This window comes from Grammomys surdaster, unplaced genomic scaffold (assembly GCF_004785775.1).
Source record: "Grammomys surdaster isolate TR1022 unplaced genomic scaffold, NIH_TR_1.0 362, whole genome shotgun sequence".
NCBI lineage: Eukaryota > Metazoa > Chordata > Mammalia > Rodentia > Muridae > Grammomys > Grammomys surdaster.
This window is the reverse complement of record NW_021604781.1, coordinates 3,640,459-3,653,578: the sequence shown is the minus strand read 5'-3', so window position 1 is coordinate 3,653,578 and position 13,120 is coordinate 3,640,459. Positions and strand designations below refer to the sequence as shown.

Sequence of the window (13,120 nt, the reverse complement as noted above, 5' to 3'; positions counted from 1 at the left end):
TCTCTCTGTCTCTCTGTCTCTCTCTCTCTTTCTCTCTCTGTTTTTGCCTGTCTCTCTGTCTGTCTCTGTCTCTGTCTCTCTGTCTCTGTCTCTCTCTCTCTCTGTCTCTCTCTCTCTGTTTTTGCCTGTCTGTCTGTCTGTCTGTCTGTCTCTGTCTTTCTCTCTGTGTCTCTGTCTGTCTGTTTGTCTGTCTGTCTCTCTCTCCCTGTTTTTGCCTGTCTCTCTCTCTGTCTTTCTCTCTGTGTCTCTATCTGTCTGTCTGTCAGTCAGTCTCTCTCTCTGTCTCCCTGTCTCTCTGTCTGTCTCTGTCTCTGTCTCTCCCCCCAACCCCCCAGCCTGCATATCAGCTCTCAGCTCCAGTGTCATGCATGCCACCATATTCCCTGCCATGGTAATGGGCTAAACCTCAGAGACCATAAACAAGACCTCAGTTGAATGTTTTCCGTTATAAGTGAAGAGTTGCATGGGCCATGGCTGCCTCTTCACTGCAATAGAATGGTAACTAAGGCATCTGTATACCCAGGATCGAGTAAACATTTCTTGGTTGACAAGAGGCTGCAAATAGAAAATGCTTACAAACTCAATACTCACCCAGGGGTGGGGTCATCCTATGGATCCACAGACAACCTTCCAGGGACTATGACCCCCCAGGAAAAATGACTCTGTCCCTCAGCAACCAATCAACTGCTGAATCTCCAGGCTAGAATTTTGAGAGTCTTGATCGGCTGCAGGTCTTGTATAGGCAACCATGACAGCTTCGAGGCCTCGGTTCATCAGTTTCTAATTGACTAATGCGTCATGTCCTTTTCATTATGGTGGTTTACCCATGGGGAGCTTCATTATACATCACACGCTTTCTGGCTTTCTCAGGATCAACATGGCATACCTGACTACCGTGGCCATTAAGGACGGAGAGCAGCGTGGCTGGGCCATCTGGCATGATGACTCAGACATAATTAATGTTTGCTGGATGAGTACATCTATCAGACCCCAAGGTGGGCATTCCTGCTCTTTTTATAGAACATTCTATGTAGCTATGAGACTAATTCATTAGTTAACCATCAAAATACTTCCCTTCCCCAACCCCCATGTATTAATTACAAGGCTTAGTCTCTGTATCTTGATAGTCTGACATCTCAGGGCCTTGCTAACCAATCAGACCTTATCCCACCTCTTTTAGTAACACATATTGTGGGCCACTGTAACCTCAGGGACTGGTACTGACCCATCAGGGACAGTTGGTTCCTCTCCAGACTGCTTGCTGAAGTGACTCCCACTAGCCATCTCCCTGCCTCTCCTGCCTCTCCTGCCTCTCCTGCCTCTCCTGCCTCTCCTGCCCACACTGCCCCTCATCCCTTCTCCCTCCTGGCCTGGCGTTTCTGCGTGTGGCAGCTCTGGAACTATGCCAACCTTCTAGGAGAATGTGGGCATATAAAATAAAAACATCTTGCTTAATGACAATCACGTCTATGTTTCTTATTACACCAGATTAAACCAGACCCGAGGCATCAGAACATCCTCCAAATTATAGAGTTAGTTTTCTGTCATCCTATTCTCTGCACTCAGTAAGCATGTTTTAAACTATTTTTTTTGTAATTTCCATTACTTTGCCTCACGTTAACAATACTTAACACAAGCAGTTATGTTTAAGTTTTATTGGCATATCGCTAAAAACATTCAATTAAAATCATTTCCTACTAGATAAAAGACCCAGCCCTGGTCTACCATCACAGTGCTACAATTTTACTGTCACACCTGGAGCCAGGCACGCTCCCTGGTAACCTCCTGCCCACACCAATCAGTCTCCTCTCAGCGGTAGCCTGGATGTAGCTTAGAACCCCACAAGTGAGCTCTGCGTTCAGACTCCTGCAACGGAAGCAGGTGTATCTTTGCAGGTTCAGCTGTGACAAACACAGACTGGGGTTCTCTGGGAGATGTGCGTTCCTCGCAGGTCCCTAGGACTGCTTCTGAGCTATGGCTGAGCGGGTATGCTCACCACACTTCCTGTTGATGTAACCGTCCATCTTCCCGTGATTGGTCTAGAAGTGCATTGTGCTTGAGCAGACAGCAGTGAGGAGGCTGAGCCACAGAGAGACGAGGGTCTACACTATGCTGCAAGGCTGGCCTTCCTTCCTGCTCTTTCCTTCCTCTCCACGTCTTCATCCCTCTTTTTTCTACCTTCCTTCTCTCTTTTTCTTCCTCCTTGTTCTCTGAAACATGTCAAACTCTATACATAGCCCTTTCTAGCATTAAAACACAAGGTGGGTTCAGGTCCTCAATGCTATACATCCAGAGAAGGCCGTAGCTCTGACTCCTGCTTCAGTGGCCAAACTGGAGAAAGGAGACGTTTTCCCTTTCATTGTACAATACGCTGACTGCGTAAGAAGAAAACAGAGCCTAGAGTTCAAGCAGGCAGTGAGTTTAGGTCGTATAAAAGAGCCGAGATATAAAACATAAATTCCTTCCATGGGAAATAATAAAAGCCCTGAAATTTAATCTACCATGAACTAGTTTTGTAATGCCATCACATATTTTTAAAAAGGGCCTCTGTAGATCAGGGGCAGGATTCACTGCTGACGTGCAGTTGGCATTTTTATAGATATCAGAATTTAAAGACACCTTGAAGTGTTCCCGTGCTTTCCATAGAGGGTGTTCAAACTTCCTCTATACATGATTATTGTGTGTCGCTGTCCCACAAGTGGTTGTCATCTCCCACGAACAGGACGCAGATGGTCCCTGCCTTCCCAGAGCCTAAAGTCCAATAAGCAGACCAGCACAAGCCGTTGATGTTTTATCCACATTTAAATGGCCACGAGAACAGTGTATTTTTTAAGACTGATGTTCTACTATCATTGGTGGCAATTTGACAACAGTGGGGGCACACACAAGTCATTAGCTAAGCCACAGCTGTCTGTTTCCTTCTCACTTTTACAGAGCTGCATGTCACGGGAGTCCATCCCCTGGGCATAACATGCCAGGGCTATCTTGAAATGAGAGCAACTGTTCTGGCCCACAGTAGAGCAGCACACGATTGAGCATACTAACATCCCCTTGCGGAGGGTGGGGTCTGCGCAAAGACAGCACAAGAGTCACCCCTTCCCAGGATATATAAGCAGGTAGCTGCTGGGGTGGGTACTCTTTTTCAGTGAAGGAGGAACCTATAAGTTGTTACACTCCTGCAAGTGACTCCAGTTGAATTCATTGGTTCGTCCAAGCTAGACTTGGACTGTCACTTCTTGGGTTTGCTGTTGGTCCCGTATCTGGGGCAAGCAACCATTTGTTCACATTTCCCCCAAGGAAAGTTAATGCAACAATGTATGTTTTAACAAAGACCATGTATGACTTAGCACTGCAAGATGTATCTATGTAGACACCAAGGCATGAGAGAGAGCAGATTACTAAAGAAACTGATTCTCTTTGGTGGGCATTTCCAGAGTACTTTGCAAAGCAAGATACAAATGCTTCACCAGACAGAAGAAAGTCACGCACTGATGAAGCTACTTTACAGTCTGTTGCTGGGTTCGTACATACACATTGTCTGTCCATCACTGGCCAGGGAAAGCTGAGAAAAGGGAACTTCACCTCCCTTCAGGAATAGCCTTTGCCACAATGGCCTCTGGGCATGTCTGTGGGGGCATTTTCTCAATTGCTAATTGGTACAGAAGGGCCCACCCACTGTGGGAAGTACCAATCCAGGGTTTGTGGTACTGGGTTTTGTAAGAAAGCTGGCTGAGTAGAGCCAGAGGCAGTAAGCCAGTAGGCAATGTTCTGTGTTGTCTTTGCTTCAATTCCTGCCTCCAGATGTACGCCCAGGCTTCCCCCAATCACGGAGTATAACCTGTGTCCTAGTTTGGTTTCTGTTGCTCAGATAAACAAACATCACAACCAAAAGCAACTTGGGGAGAATAGGGCTTGTTTATAGTCCATCACCAGAGCTCAAGGCTGGAACCTGGAGGAAGGAACTAAAGCAGAGAGCTGCAGAAGAATGCTTCTTATTGGCTGGCTCTCCATAGATGCTTTCCTATTACCACTCAGGGCCTGCCTGAGGGTAGCACCACAGACAATGAGCTGGGTCCTCCCGCATCAGTCAGCATCAATTGACATCAATCTTTAATCCAGAATGTGTCCCCACAGATGTGCCCATGGGCCCATCTGATGGAGACACTTCTTCAATTGTCATTTCCCTCTTTCCAGCTGACTTTAGCTTATGTCTTGTTGACAAAAATTAGCACGCCCAGTAAGCCAAATGAGCTGTTTCTTTCTCAAGTCACTATTAGTCAGAGTGTTCTATCACAGCAATAGGAAAGCAAGCTAGGATACCAGGGAAGAGAACTCCAAACCATAGTGAACTTGTGTGATCTGTACACACAAAGTTGGCATTGACATAACCCTAAACTGTCCAGATTTTCACTTTCCCATATGACATTTAAAAACAAAAATCAAATCTTCCAGCTGAGATATTTTAGAGTTAGTGAAATATGATAAAAAGCAAGATGGATTGTTGTTTTTCGAGAAGTTTTAGGAACAGAGTGAAAGACTTGGTTTTGGATAGTTGCAAGTTCACAGCATCTTCGCACGTGATGCATTTGTGATATGTTTAGGAAACTGGAAAATGTCACTAATTCCACATAGATTCCCAGATCGCTAGTCCTCTAAAGAAGTGGAGGGAACCTTAGTCCAAACATGTTTTTGGTTCACCTTCCATTCTGTTACAAGAATGCCACAACAAACAAACATCGGTTCTACTTTCCCTGGCATTTGGCGCTGTAGTTTAGAAGCAAGAAATGGGGACTAACAGAACTAGCTGTCTCAGACGTACAAACCTTACTGTTGTTGGAGAGGACGGGTGAAACCATTGCACAGGAGGCTTTATTTGAAACTCTTAAGTATGCACACAGACTCTGAGACTGTAACCACTTAAGGTAATAGCGACCAAATGCCAAGAATAGGGATTTACTTTCAGGTAGCAGCTTGCAGCCCCAAATGCATTTGTTTCCTTTTATACATAGTGCTGTGAAGTCATCCTGAACCAAAGAGAGGTAAAAACCATAACACACACACACACACACCATCGGGAAATGGAATTCCATAACAATGGCTGTAGATGATAAAAGAATTTTCTTAGAGACAGCTTCAAAACTTACTGGGTCACAATTGTGATATGACTTCTAATGCTGGCCAGTCAAATGACAAGTTTCTCAGTACAATATCAAATTAGAAACAGGTGTGCTACCAGATCCATCAGCAGGCCACCAGGTCACCTCGTAGATGAGGCATTTCCCACTGTGAAGAAGGCTTGCTTCCTATCCCTAGTACACGGAATTCACTTCTTTTGGTCAGTACTAGAGAGTTTGGGGGATTCCCTGGATTAATATCCCCTCCCAAATTCATTTTAGTCTTTCCTTTTAAGTAGGCCAGCCTCTGTCAGGAGTTCTCTGACAGTTGGGATAGTAGGACACGTGAGTCACTGTGAACACTGCAGGGGATGTGTTGCTGCCAATCAGCAAGGTGTGTTCCTGTGCACAGAACTAAAATAGCCTCAGATGACAGAGAGAGTCGATTACTCCTTAAGCACCAAGTGGGGGATCAGGGTGCTTGAAAAGGCAAGGGCTTCACATACCTAGACATCCAAAGTCAGACCTATGGGATGGAGCATCGGAGAAACTTGGGGTGGCCCCTCCATACACAGGGCACACAGTGACCCAGAGAGAGGAAATATCCTCTGAGCAAGTCTGACATGTCAGGCCACGAGATGACATACATTTCAATTCCCTACTGTATTACAGCAGGGCAACTCTCAAAAACCCGGAGATGCCACAGAACAGTGGCAGGGAGTCAAGCAGACCCAGGTTCAAACCTACCTTGATCATTCACTTGTCATGTGATTTTTAAGAAATTATCTAAAATAAAGTCAAGTCAGCTTGATATGGTGACATGTGCTTGTAATGCCAACCCTTGGGGGCCGGGGGAGGCAGGAAGACCACAGGAAGGGCCGCCGGGACTATGTGGAAAGTCAGACAACTCAGGAAAGGTAATGATGTTACATTTGAGTGATAACAATCTAAATCTCACCTAGTGAGTGCCCGACACACAGAGTCAGTGTGCACTACTAAGGACATTTTCTTAAATGAGTTTCTGTAAGACATAATATGGTGTGTGTGTGTGTGTGTGTGTGTGTGAATTATAAGCACTGGAACAATATGTCCCTGGCTAAGGGAGACTGTAACGTTGTTTTACAGTATGAAGGTGTGATGATAGGAAGACTATACATTTGAAAATTTCTATGTGATCAGGTAAATATTAAAATCAGATAGAATTCAACATATTTGTTAAAATCTGCTAATTGTGAGATTAAGCAGTAGCTAAATGTTACTACTGCTACCAAGTTATCTTATCATAGGCCTATTTCTACATTCTTGATTAAGCCAGAGTTTTTTTTTAAGTACTTTTTTTTTTACACATCTATTTTTATTTTGTGTGTATGGATGTTTTGCCTACATACATATGGACCATGGACATGCAGTACTTGTGGAGGTCAGAAGAGGGCGTTGGATCTCCTGGAACGGAGCTACAGATGTTTGTGAGCTGTGTGCTGGGAATCAAACCCAGGTCCCAGGCAAGAGCAGCCAGTACTCTTAACCCCTGAGCCATCTCTCCATCTCTCTTACCCAGCATGAGTTGAGTCTGATTAGTCTACATTACAGAGAGTCTTGTAAATAGTGCTCATCCAACCCGTCTTACTTTGATAGCTGAAACGTTTGGCTATGTTCTGCATTCTTTTCCTTTCCCACTCCGAGAAGTGGTTCAAAACTTCATCATTTTCCTCCCGCCCCTCCGCTTCACAGAACCTGTCCCAATATTAAAGACAAGCCAATACGAACCACAAAGCAATAAAATATTTAACTCAACACACGTAGCTGGCCCGTTGTGCGCAGTGTATCTGCGATCTTTGGTTAGAAAGCAAGATAGGCTTAAAATTTGAAGGCTTTAAAGCATAGCTCTTGATGGACTATTCCACAGTACACTGGTTAAACCAGGTGGGCACTGCGGCCAAGCAAACCCCACCAGGTTGAGGTGTAGATGCGACGGCAGAAAGCCTCCTTCCCCAGGGAGAGTCCCACAGAGCAATTTCCTCTTGCAGCGTTCCAAGTGAGCAGGGCTGCTCCTGTGGGAAAGTGCACCGGTCCGCTGCGCTCCAGTTCAGCGCACGGTGTACAGGGCAGTGTGCCACGGGTCTGTCCATAGCCTCGGGGACCAGGGATCCATCAAACTCTCCGCATCTAACTTTGTCCCGGAACAAACCCTCTTTGAAAACACAACGGGGCTGGAGGAGCACGTAGCGTGGGGATGCCGTCAGCTGCTGGCGAGACGGTCCTCCTCCCCCACCTCTTCCCGGGAGGGAAGCGACCCGACGGCGCGGCCCCGCCCAGCCCCACCCACCGGCTCCACAAAGCCACTGCCCAGGCGCGCGGGTCTCCCGGGGCGAAGGAGGGGTGAGCGGAGCTGGTACCTTAGGAAGAGGCTGCGATGCCAGAGCCCGGGGACACCCACAGCATCGCACCGCCGCCGCCAGCTGCTCCTCCCAGGGCCGCCGAATTGCGCCCTCCCCGTTGCCCGCGCCGCACCGCGCTCCTCCGCTGCGCCCGCTCGGCTGCCCGGCGACCGCCACTGTCAAGTGCAGCCCCGCCCCCGGCGCCGGCCCCAGTCGCTCGCTCATTGGCTGCGGGAGTGGCTGGCTCCGCCCCTCAGGGCAGGCCCTCTCCAGGGGCGCGCTAGAGGGTGGGGACCCAAGCTGGGCGAGGCTTCCTGCCGGCACCCGGAGCTTCTGCTTTGCCAACCCAGAAATAGACAGCTCGCTCCAAAGAAAGGCGAGAGAGGAAGCGTCTTCAGCAGGGCGAGGGCCGTGGCTCCGCGGGACGGGTTCCCTAGGGTGGAATATTGAAATTATAGCTAGAGGGCTGGGGTTTGGGTGGTTTTGTTGGCTTGCTTTAAGAAAAAAAAACAAACCCCAGCAACTCAAAATTGCTCTTACACACCTCAACTTCATCATATGGAGAAGCTAAAACCAATTTAAACAACCTGCCTGGCCAAGGTCACCGAGCTGGTCGTATGCAGACTCAAAGCTGTTTGGGTTTTAGACTTAGGCTCACAGAGGGATTGTTCTAATATACTGTATATGTACTGTCTAGTACAAACGCTTAATTGAAACTCTGCAGCTATTAGGTAAATCAGAGGTTGCAGGGGTGGGTGGAGTGGCATGGAACTGAGAGTGTTTGCTAGAAAGTAGGCTTCATTTGGGGAGATATGAGCACATTGCCCTTTTTTTCGGTGGTGCTGGACACCTGACTCTTGACTACTTTATAAGCCCCTGGACTGTACATTTTAAAGTAGTGAACTTTATGATATGTGAGTTATCTCCCATAAAAACAGTTATAAAGTGTACTGGGTAGATTGCGTTCAATAAAACCACATAGATCCGTAGAGTGTGCAACAACTTTGTCCATTATGAGCAGAAATTAGGAATTAGTGGCGTTCACCCAGGTGTCAGTAATTCACAGCCATCTTCACCAACCGTCTTCAGCAGGGCAAAGATTCAAATGTGGCCCACTCCTTAGAGTGCCCAGCCCCCAGGGTTATGCCCCAGGTTACTTAATGAAAGGTAACAGTTACTGTAAAGAAGAAAGCTAAGTGCTAGGTCCAGAGAACCAAGGCCAAAGAAAGGCTTTGGGTCCAGTCATGACCCAAAAGTACCCTCAGCGTCAAGCAGCGAATGTAGCCAAGCATGAGGGTCACTGTGGGGACCCCAGCTCAACAGCCTATGGTCAGGGCAGAAACAGCCTGGAGCTCAGTTCAATACAGGTAGCTTGTGAAGGAGTACATTTGGGGTTCCTTCTCAGTTTCCCTAACCCTGTGCAGTATGTGGTGTTGGTACTAGGCCTCATTTAAACCTATTTCATCACCTGTATCAGATCAAAGGAAACACTCACCAACCTAGGTTTCAAACCTTATGGAATATCAGCAGTGTTGTGAATTAGGATTCTGAACTGGGGCAGAGTGGACAGATGCCAAAGCCTTAACTTCTGAGCGCTGGGACTGGAGGCCTGTGTCTCCTCACCACGTGTCCCTGCTCTCCACTTTGTCATCCTATAAAGTTGTGAAGCTTCCTTGGATATGAAATGCATTCGACCTAAGGAAGCATTCAGTGTAATGACTAGCGACCTGCTTATTTGTTGTTTGATTGGGAAGTAGAAATACGACTTAGGAAAAAAAAATCTACTTATTCATCTACCTCCCTGGCAAAACCCTGGGTCCTGGTCTGGGTATGTGTCAGTGCTGGGCTGGAAAGGTTGCTAAGTGGTTAGAGCGCTGGCTGTTCTTGCAGAAGACCTGGGTTCTGTTCCCAGCACCCACATGGCTGCTCACAACCATCTGTGACTCCAGTTCTGGGGGACATTGCGCCCTCTTCTGGCCTCTTCAGGCATTGCATGCATGTGGATCACAGACAGTCTGGCATGAGATAAGGCGCATGCTCACATCAACTCCCCTTGTTTCCACATCTCCTTTCGTCCCTCATGAGATTCTAACCTCCCTTTAAAAGCAGGTCCTGTGCTGTGTTTTGATAACCTCATTTTTTCCCCCTCTGCTTGTCATTCTGTTCTGTTCCCCGTCCTCTTTGGGGGTTAGGGTGAGTGGGCAGTACAGTTTTATCATAAGATGGAAAGTCCATTTCTCCACACTAACAGACTACAGTGCTGACATGCATTAAGAAATTTAGAAATTAATTGGCTCATGTTGCATGCCTGCTCCTGTGCTTTGGGACAACTGCAAAGACACGAGAGAATTACATCAACACTTTCCGTGCTCTAACAAGCTGTGGACTGAATACTACGTCTAAATGCCTGAAATCTCATGTAGTCTTGGTCTAAGAGGTCGCAGTGTGGACGTGTTAGCCATAAATACTCTAAATATTTGGAAGAGAAATTTTTTGGTTTATGAATGTGGGATCTTTGAGATTAAATTTCCACTTGATAATTTACTATCTTTAAAGGCTTTTGAAATGTCTTGAAATTTGTTCTTGTTTACTTTCTTTTTGGGGGATCATAGATAATAGGCAAGGACTCTACAGTGAGCTGTACCCCCAAACTCCCTCCTATCCTTTCAATACCTCTTCTTAGGCATATATATATATATATACATATATATATATATATATATATGAATTCCTTTCACAAGAATCTTACATCTAACAGAACAGCTTTACAATTGTCTGTCGCTAAATTTCTGTGCAAATATCTAGGATTCCAAAAGAATGGAGGTGTATTAATCTCCCTGGAGTCCAAAGCCCAGGAAAAACAAGGGGGAAGCTTCAGTTATTTCTCTTGCAGGAGCAGATGCTGTCTCACCCCAGGGAGTTATGGGTTGGAAGAAATGAGACAATGAAACTATACACACTACTTTTTTGAACTGTATCAAGCAGGATCAGCTCCAGCCGTATAGCTCTGTAAACGAACACGTACGTTTCATTCCTAGAACCAAGGGCAAACGAGCACTAACTACAGTCTTCTCAGTGTAACCAGAGGAAAGTAATCGGAGCAAGAAGACTGACCTAATTGAGCCTCACATGTAGCCTGTGGGAACCAGAAAGCCCGCTGCCGGGTTGGCTCAGCTGGCTGTCAGCTGTCAGCTCTGCCCCACAGCCACGGCTGTGTGGTCCTCCCCAGCAGCCTTCCCCCGTCCAAGGTCACAGCCCAGAGTTATGGGCACAAGCATCTGTTCCCCCTCTCTCTGCTCACAGGATTTGCGACTGTAGATGAAAAGCCAAGAATGACAAGACCTACAGAGTAACCAAACCACTTGCTCCCTGATGAGCAGTTTGCCTCCTGGTACCCTCAACCCACTATCTGGTCTTCCTTATTGTTCTAGGAAACCAGTTCACCTTGCAGACAGGAATCACACCAAGACATAGGGAGAGGTAATCTGATGGAAAAGATTGCTCTCGGACGTGTACATGTGAACCTATGACGTTTTAAAACGAAGAAACCAGCAACAGCACACACTCTGTGTAAACAGTGAATGGTAGACAGCTCTCTCCTAGCTGACAGCATCCTGACGTAGGGGCACACAGGGCTGACAGAGAAACATGGAAGAGTCCAAAAGTCTTAGAAACTGAGAAGAACGGTCTACGCTGAATAATGGGCACCAGAAAAGTCCCGATGTGTAAAGATGCTCACAGGCCTCAGGGAACAGCCTGGTTGAAGAGGGATTGTGCCTGAAATTCATGCTTCTGTCAACCTAAACTGCTTATCTCTGTTTTTTAAAAATATTTCCAGATTTACCCCCTGGGAAACTGGATACAAACTTAAGAGAGAATAGACACAGGCTTTAAATACCCCAGCAGTTACCATAGAGAAAAAGGAAAATGAACAATTTTCATATTATGTGGAGGAAAGAGGAGCATAGTATATAATTATTCAGAATCTCCAATAAAGAGGCTCTTCTGTGAACAAAAAGAATAGGTATCCCAAAGGCAGTTACTGTTGTGACATTTAACTGGGAACACAGCCAGAAACGTAGGCTAGGATCACAGCCCTTGCCTTTCTTGTGGAAAACTTTGGGGGCAATTAACTCATCCAACCTGATGGTTGTGGGGCTGGCAAGCTTAGAGTGATGGTTCTCAACCCGTGGGTCGCGACCCACACGGGGTTGTATATCAGATGTTTCCATGGTACAGTTCTGAAGTAGCAATGAAATAATAATATGCTTGGGAACACCATGACACTGTATTAAAGGGTCAGGGCTTTAGGACAGTTGAGAACCCCTAGACTAGAGGATGATAGAAGACACCCATAAATGCATATTGACAAAGGTTAATATGATGCCATCTTTCAGATGAATGGTTTGAAGGTTTTTCTTGTTATATCTAAATATGTCTCAGGAAAGAATTTTAGCTATCTTTTATATTTGCTCCTTTTGCTTACATGACTAATGTAAGTATGTCATTTTTTGTCTGACACATATTTGGGAAGAAAGAATCTCAACTGAAGAATCGCCTCCATCAGACTGGCCTGTGAATACCTGTGGGGTGTTTTCTTGATTGCTGATCAGATATAGCCCAGCCCACTGTGGGTTGCAATACCATCCCTGGGAAAAGTGGGCCTGGGCTGTATAAGAAAGAGAGCCGGGGAGCTAAGGAGCTGATTCAGAGGTAAAGAGCACTGTCTGATCTTTCAAAGGACCCAAGTTCAATTCCCAGAACCTACATGGTGGCTCACAATGTATGTAACTCCAACATCAAGGGATCTGATGCCTTCTTGTGGCCTCCAGAGGTGCTGTACACACACAGCCCACAGACATACATGCAGAGAAAACCACCACACATCACCTAGAAGTAAATAAAATCTCACAATTTGTTTGGATATAAATATATATATATATATAAAGGTGGCTGAGAAAGCTAAGGAATGCAGGCCAGTAAGTGATCTTCCTCCATGGTGCCTTCTCCAACTTTCCCAATGATGGACTGTAACTGGATCATGTTTGCCAAATAAACCGTTTCCTTCCCAAGTTGCTTTTGGTCATGGTGTCTATGGCAGCAAGAGAAAGCCAACTAGACCAACCAGTTAAAATGATTAATTTTTTTCTATCTCTTAGTCTATAAGAATTCCATTCCATTGCATTAGAAGTTCCTGGGAAGGAAAATACCAACACGTTGATCTCTGAGGAGTGAGTGCTCTCAGGAGATGGTCCGAAGATAAAATTAGTTTCCAAAGGAAACTAAAGGTTGCTACTGTAACATCATTGACCTCGGTGATGATCTAGGCCAGTTGCTCTGAGCCTACAAACAAGATTTTACACACATAGCAGTCTCCAGAATCAAGCAGAGATCTCAGAAAAGCAAATGTCCCATCATCCCTCTGGCTTCCCCCAAGCAGGACCATGGATCAGAAATACATCAGCCTAGTGTGAATGTGGTAGAGATTGCTGATTGCTTCCTAACAAATATTCTCCTCAACTTCTTTTCATTACAAGGTTTTAGCTGATTGTCAAGTGGTTGAGGTGAGACCCTACTTGTGGTTAGATGTGTCTATTAGCCCAGGTCCTAGACTCTGGACGCTGGGAA

At 46.0% G+C, this 13,120-nt stretch overlaps 1 protein-coding gene across 1 annotated transcript in view; it reads right to left on the bottom strand.

Moving 5' to 3' along the window:
- Fry (FRY microtubule binding protein) overlaps positions 1–7,596 on the bottom strand; it is a 388,166-nt gene extending 380,570 nt beyond the window's left edge. The window contains exon 1 of the mRNA XM_028779754.1: positions 7,511–7,596. The gene's annotated coding sequence lies outside the window, so the exon portion shown is untranslated. The remainder of the gene's footprint in view (positions 1–7,510) is intronic.
- Positions 7,597–13,120: the final 5,524 nt, after the last annotated feature.